The following is a 6,000-nucleotide window of genomic DNA, read 5'->3' on the forward strand; positions in this document are numbered from 1 at the left end:
AGATAATAAGCAATAATATATATTATTAATAAGATAGTAAGCAATTTTATCTATTTATATACATATATCTGTATGGCAGAGTCTATATATGTATGTGTATATGTACATACGCGCATATATATATATATATATAGAAAGAGAGAATATAAAGTGCAGGAACATTTTTTTCTGGCACCTGCTTATGTGTGGAACTGGATGAGCATAGAGATTATAATATATAAACAAGGAGATAAATCTGCCTGATTTTGAAAATAAACAGAAAGAAAAGAAAATTTTTCTTATTTTCAAAATAAAATCCTTCTCCACTTAATATTAAAACATCTATAGAAAGCTTTATGAATGTTCTGGGTATTAAGGAAAAGATTCTCACTCCTAATGGGAAATTGGTGTTGGTCTATATTCAGCAGTAGAAATAAAAATTTCTTTTTAATGTGTAGTTAGTAAATGAAGTGTGAAGCTTCTCTTTAGATTAATGCAAAAACAGTTCTTAAGGCTTAAAGCGATAGGAAGAAAAATAATGAAATGACTCACATATAACTTCTCTTCTGAAAGCAATGAAAGAAGGGAGGTACAAACAGTGCTAGAAAAATAAGTAGGAGCTCATATTTTATAAACTTAATTTAAAAATATAAAATACATACTGTGGGATGAAAGCTCCTTAATCTAATAATTATCAAGCTTCAAAACAGAAAAGAAAAAGTTTTTCACTAAAGGTCTTCAGAAAATAAAATTGATCCTGGAGAAATACTTAAGTGACTCCAGAAAACATTAGAAAAGTGAAAATGCATTAGAGAAAATGTGAGTAAAAGAAGGGGTGCGTGCTGAATTTCTCATGGTCCTCCCCGTCCACCACTGTCACAGACTGTCACAGAGGTCTCATCACCTCTGTTTTCAGTAGCCGCCACCACCCATTTGACCCTTTATTATTCTGAAATCTCCAAGTCAGTTTGTATAGCGCAATGCAGTCTTCCAAGTATATCCTTCCCCCCGCCCCTCCCAAAGATAAACACTAAGCCTTTCGTTCATGTTTTCTTTCCTTAGGTGGATTCTTGACTCATTCATTATGGAAAGACAGGGAGGCTAATGCAAACTACAAATCTAGTTTACCTGGATATCACACATAATTCTTAGCAGGTTATACAAGAGGCTTGTGAAAATGATATACAACATTTGAGGTAAATGTAGGACTTCCTAAACTCTCCCCAGTCCTTAGGAATTAATTAATCCATGATGGTGTTTCTTCTCCACATGCCCTATCTCAACCTTGAATAGTGAATCAAATATTTTTAGGCGAATTCTTGATAATTCTCTCTGTGCCTTTCTTGAAAATAATTTTATTTGCCCACGTGCTTCCTTCCCCCATACAATGACTGACCAACTTGGGTCTCAAGAGATGGACTTCAGCTAGAAAGATATTTATTTTCCTGTTTGTATTTTTTAAGGTACTTTTCTCTAATTCATTCGTCTCTCTACGTAGAGTGAAAGTCAATTCCAATATTAGCATTTGTTCTCTCTCTCTAGTTTATATATCTACGTGAACTTTAATTATAAAATCCTGTTTTAGTAACCATTTTGTAACTTATGGTTATGATATATACATTGTTCCATACCTGACATTTTTTCTTCAGCATCATTCCTACTAATCGAATGCTTTTGCTTCTTTCAGTTGTGTGATGGCTATTTTTCAGTTGCCCCTCCAAAGGATATTTATTCATTCTCTATCCTTCTCTGCTCTCTGGAAATATGACCCACATGTACTGTATCGACTGGGCTCTTGCCTTTGGCTACCAGATGAGTTCAGCCAATGGGAGACTCCATTCGGAGATCAGAGGGCAGGGGGAGAATGAGATCTGATCCTTGGCTCCTTCTCAATCAGGTCTCAGTATTGGTTGAGTCCCTCAAACAGATTTCAGATGTCCTGTTGTTTTTCCTTCTCCCTGTGCTGTAGTCACACTTTCTATGTTCCAGTAACTGCTTTCTCTCTTTACACATTTAAGCCTGGTGTGATAATGGTTCTCTACTTCCTTCTGTCATGGGGGTAGTTCTTCATTTCTTTTTTTTTTTTTTTTACCTTACCTCGTTCACAGTTAAATTGTTCCTTTATTAATATCTCCTTTAAAAGTCCTGTCTGTGCTATTTGTTTCTCATTTAGGTCCTGACTGATAATAATAAGGAGTACCAGGAGTTGCCCCAGGAAAGCAGAAGGCAAACTCTGAAAATATTCACCTTCATGGTGGGGGGGGGAGGATATTAGTAATCTGTGGCATTAAATGGCATCATAATTACCATTTATAACTGCTAGTGACATAGGATAAATTGCAGGCGGAGAGCCAGATATTGGGAGATCAAGCGGCTATGGTACTTAATTGCTATGGTAATAATAGTAATTATAAAGTTGGTAAAGTCATCTGATAGTTTCTTATGGTCCTAGATATTATATACAGTAAAGAAAAAATAAAGAAAAAGAAAAAAGAAGGAAAGTGGAGGGAGAGTAGAGTGGAGGGAGGAAAAGAGAAGGAAAAAGCAATTTCTTTAGCAATCTAACAACATATTTTTATTTCTCTTCTATCCCACAATTAATGCTTATTCCCAATCATACTCCACATTATGAAGGATATAAAGTATAGTACAGAAAGAAAATTGTGATTTTTATTTATTTCAGCCTCATTCTGTTTCATGCCCTGTCTTGTTCAGTAATATTGAATTTGATACTTTTTTCTAAACAATAACCCTATTAAGCTTCCCTAGTGGGATCATATTCAGGATTTACACATGCATATCAACATTCCTAAGAGTCAAATGTTAGTATAATGTGCTGTCATAGAAAAGGCTCTACATTAGAGATATCTTAATTTTGGCCTAATTCTGAGATGAGCAAATTGACTTCAGGCAACTGTTGAATTATGTCCCTTAAAAAAAATTCTTATGTTGAAATCTTAAACCCCAATACCTCAGAATGTGACTTTATTTGGAAATAGTGTCGTTAGCCATGTAATTAAAGTTAAGATGAGGTCATACTGGAATAGAGTAGGTCCCTAAACTATATGATTGGTATCCTTATTTAAAAAAAAAAAAAAGTCAGGCAAAGAGACAGACACACGAAAAGAGAAGATGATGTGAAGAGTCACAGGGAGAAGGCAGTCTACATGCTAAGGAATACTTGTCACCCCCAGAGACTAGGAGTGAGCCCTGGAACTGATCCTTCCCTAGAGCCTTCAGAGAGAGCATGGCCCTGCCAACAACTTGATTTGGACTTCTGGTCCCCAGAACTGTGAAACAATAAATTTCTGTTTTTCTGAACTGCCCAGTTTATGGAACTTTATTATGGCAGCCCCAGTAATCTAATACACCCACCTTCTAGGTTCCCTTACCAGACTAGTTTTACAGATCCAAGCAGAGGAAACTCTTTCCTCCACCACCACTGTGCTCATTTCCACACCCTCGCCAGGCCCCCAGGAGAAGGTGAACAAGAGGTTCTTCTGCAGTTCAGTTGCTGGGAATATAAATTGCATTGTGTCACATAGTCCTCTTTTATATTTAATTAAATAAATCATTAAATCATTAAGCAAATCCTTAAGAAACAAATGCCTTTTCAGCACCTACTATGTGCCAGACTGTTCCTACATATAATTTGTTTCAAGGGTATTACTGTCCCATATACGTGCATGCAATATGCCTAAGCATATCTTGAAAACTCAACAAACAACTCAAAATATTATATTAGGAGGTTATATTTATTATAATAATATTATATGACAAGTATGACAAACATTAAGCATGCTTACTACACGTCGATACTGTGCAAATCTAGAAGACATTGGCCTTCAGACCAATTTCTCTAATTTTACACCTGTTTCATTTTGTTTTTCTTTTCTTTCTGGAAGACCAGAGGGTTATGCAATATTTTGTGTCCTGCTTTCTTGAATTTTCCAGTTTCATAGTGTTCTTTTAATTTGGAGAGTCATAAATTATTTTTTAGTCTGTCCAATTAAACTATCACTTTTTCCATAAAGCTGGAAAGATACTTTTATAACTACTAGGTTGTATAATAGTTGGATTTAAAGCCCTCTAACTTCCCTAATATCATGGTTTATAATGATTAGCTACAATTAATTTTTACAACTAAAAGTTTATGATGGGGGGTCAGCACTTACTTTATTGTATAAAATGAATACAATATCTCCAAATTTCACATGTTTTAGCCCTAAACCCCAGTGTAATGGTATTTGGAGATAGGTTCTTGGGAGGTAAATAGATTTACAGAAGGTCTTGACTATGAGAAGTAAATGTCTATTGTTTAAACCTCTCAGTCTACAGTATTTTGTTGTAGCTACCAAGCTGACAAAGACAGATACAGATATGTGGACTCTTTATGTAAGTTATGTCATTAATCCCCAAAACTGTGCTGTGTGATTGTTAGAATCTCCATTTTATAGATGAGGAAACTGAAGATCTGAAAAATTAATTATCCCAAGGTACCCCAGATTATAAATAATGGAACTAGGATTTGAAATTCACTCAGAATGCCTTACTATACTACACTTAAAACAACCAGTATCACTACATTAACTACATTCTAAAGTAAGTAATTTCATTCAGTTGGCTTGTATAATTTTAGGGGAAAGTGATATATTCATCAGCTTTTATGAACTATTGAAAATAAACATTATTACCCTTAAGAGAATTACAAAGATTCGGAGACCCCAGGCTTGTAAATACAACACTGGATTTACATTTCCTAATATGCTGGGGGAAAAGAAAGCTTAAAACAAAAGAATGAAGCTAAAATTTCCTTTTAATGGATATATAGGAATCTAATTGCACTTTGGTTCTAGCAGCCCAATTAGCGTTTCTTTCATTTTATGACATGTACAAATCTTACCTGCTCTCTGCCCTTCTCTATAATACTTCTTTTATTTCTCTTTCAGAAACATGCTTGATTTTATTATAAAAAATTAATTATTAAAGAAATAAATGTTTCAGGTAATGTCTGTCTAAAAATACAAATTGGTTTTGTATTCAAAGACATAAGAAGCTCAGTTTCAAAGTCTCCTTTAAAACTGATCTGAAAGTTGAAGAATGAAATTATAAAGTAGAATTTCTCTTATAAATGTGGCCATCAAAGAAACTCATATGCTGTTTGGTTCCTATGTTATTACATTTCATAATGGACTTTGAATGAAGAAGGATAAAAGTGAACATCATTAAAGCAGATGATTTATACAGAGTGGGTTTATAAAGACAGCTATTGATGGAAAATGTCAGTATCATTATGTACTTGCAAAGTGAAAAGGAATTAAAAATTTAGAACCTAGAAAAATGCAAAATTGCATAACCTAGAAACCAATCTTAACAGGAAACAACCAGTTACTTACAGTAATTAAAATGGCTGAAGGTATTAGATGTGTGGTAATGTCAAATGCCAGACACTGGACTAAATTTATATATATATATATATATACACATATATATATATATATATATATATATATATATATATATATGTATACATGAAGGTAATGAAGACAGAATAACTGAAACATATATATAAACATATATATATATATATATGTTTCAGTTATTCTGTCTTCATTACCTTCATGTATACATTCTGCTAACTTTTATTGCATAATTATGGAGAAAGAGACAATGATGCTAACCAACTATTAAATTTCCTTTCTTGTGTTTCCCAGAGTCCCTTGCACTTAAGGGGAAATATACGACTAGTTCTGACCAATTAAACGTGAACTGAAATAACATGTGTTCCTTCCCGGCTAAGGCAATGAAACACCCTTGGGTAAGTCTCAAGTTTCTCATTTCTCATTTCTGTATTAATCATGAAGAAAGTCTCATATTTGAGGTGATGGATCTAATAGCTAAACAACCTGGATTGCTGAGTTACTGGATGAATGACAACTGTTCTTGAGAGTTATCCAAACCAACAGTAGACTCATCATGAGTAATAAATAAAAGTTTTGTTTTAAGACAGTGAGATTTGGA

General features: G+C 33.8%; 1 long non-coding RNA gene across 1 annotated transcript in view; it reads left to right on the plus strand.

Annotated features, from left to right (window-relative positions):
• The window catches only part of LOC120596941 (uncharacterized), an 81,941-nt gene extending 76,150 nt beyond the window's left edge, over window positions 1-5,791 (plus strand). Inside the window, exon 3 of the long non-coding RNA XR_005651272.1 lies at window positions 5,694-5,791. This is a non-coding gene — a long non-coding RNA (uncharacterized LOC120596941). The remainder of the gene's footprint in view (window positions 1-5,693) is intronic.
• The last annotated feature ends 209 nt before the right edge of the window (window positions 5,792-6,000 follow it).

This window comes from Pteropus medius, unplaced genomic scaffold, assembly GCF_902729225.1.
Source record: "Pteropus medius unplaced genomic scaffold, Ma_sr-lr_union100, whole genome shotgun sequence".
NCBI lineage: Eukaryota > Metazoa > Chordata > Mammalia > Chiroptera > Pteropodidae > Pteropus > Pteropus medius.